Here is a 1,354-nt window from a genome sequence, read left to right as displayed (position 1 = left end):
CCGGCCTTGTCTCTCCTATGTGTACACCTAGAAGCCATCCAAGTAGGAAATAGGTAATTTCCAGTTCTGTGAAAGTATTAGTCCGTTCTCGCACCGCTATAAGGAAACACCTGGCCTGGCGCAGTGGCTCATGCCTGTAATCCCAGCACTTTGGGAGGCTGAGGCTGGCGGATCACCTGAGGTCAGGGGTTCGAGACCAGCCTGGCCAACATGTGAAACCCTGTCTCTACTAAAAATACACAAATTAGCCAGGCATGGTAGCACATGCCTGTAGTCCCAGCTACTTGGGAGACTGAGGCATGAGAATCGCTTGAACCCAGGTGGCAAATGTTGCAGTGAGCCAAGATCATGCTACTGCACTCCTGGGGGATAGAGCGAAACTCTGTCTAAAAAAAAAAAAAAGAAAGAAAAGAAGAGAGAAATACCTGAGACTGGGTAATTTATAGAGAAAAGGGGTTTAATTGGCTCATGGTTCTGCAGCCTCAAGAAACTTACCATCATGGTGGAAGGCAAAGAGGGAACAGGCATGTCACATGGCTGGAGCAAGGGCAAGAAGGAGAGTGGGGAGGTGCCACACACTTTTAAACAACCAGATCTCGTGAGAACTCGATCACAAGAACAGCACCAAACAGGGACAGCAGCCGGAAATCCGCCCCCAGGATCCAATCACCTCCCATCAGGCGCCACCTCCAACATCTGTGATTGCAATGGAACCTGAGATTTCATGGGGACAGAAACCCAAACCATATCAGTGAAGATCTCAGGTAAAACTCCAGCTGCACCAAGCACCTGCCCCACCATTATGTCAGGTTAGCACAACATTGGGTCAATTTTTGTTACAACTACGATAAGACTCCCCGGAGGTGCGTGCTGAAGGTCACTGTGTTCTGCAAAAAGTGAAACAATTTTGGAAAAGATTGGTTCACACATGAGTTTTCCTTCACTACCTTTGGAACAATACCAGGTCTGACTTTAATCTCCTCTCCATTTTAATACCCATTTTCAAATACTATCACCAGCTACACCCTCTTTTTAAAAATATATATATATTTATTTTTTTTTGAGATAAGATCTTGCTCTGTCATCCAGGCTGGAGTGTAGTGGGGTCATCATGGCTCACTGTAGCCTCAGCCTCCTGGGCTCAGGTAATCCTCCCGCCTCAGCCTCCCAGGTAGCTGGGACTACAGGGGCATGCCACCACGCCCAGCTAATTTTTGTACTTTTTTGTAGAAACAGGGTTCTGCCATCTTGCCCAGATTGGTCTTGAACTCCTGGACTCAAGCAATCTGCTAGCCTTGGCCTCCCAAAGTGCTGGGATTACAGATGTGGGCCACCGTGCCTGGCTGGCTACACC

At 48.1% G+C, this 1,354-nt stretch overlaps 1 pseudogene; it reads right to left on the bottom strand.

Annotated features, from left to right (window-relative positions):
- Positions 1 to 1,354, bottom strand: part of LOC105540897 — a 27,776-nt pseudogene that overhangs the window by 9,083 nt on the left and 17,339 nt on the right.

The sequence above is a fragment of the Mandrillus leucophaeus genome, unplaced genomic scaffold, assembly GCF_000951045.1.
Source record: "Mandrillus leucophaeus isolate KB7577 unplaced genomic scaffold, Mleu.le_1.0 Scaffold105, whole genome shotgun sequence".
Taxonomy (NCBI): domain Eukaryota; kingdom Metazoa; phylum Chordata; class Mammalia; order Primates; family Cercopithecidae; genus Mandrillus; species Mandrillus leucophaeus.
The sequence above is the reverse complement of the archived record's forward strand: the minus strand, read 5'-3'. Positions and strand labels throughout refer to the sequence as shown.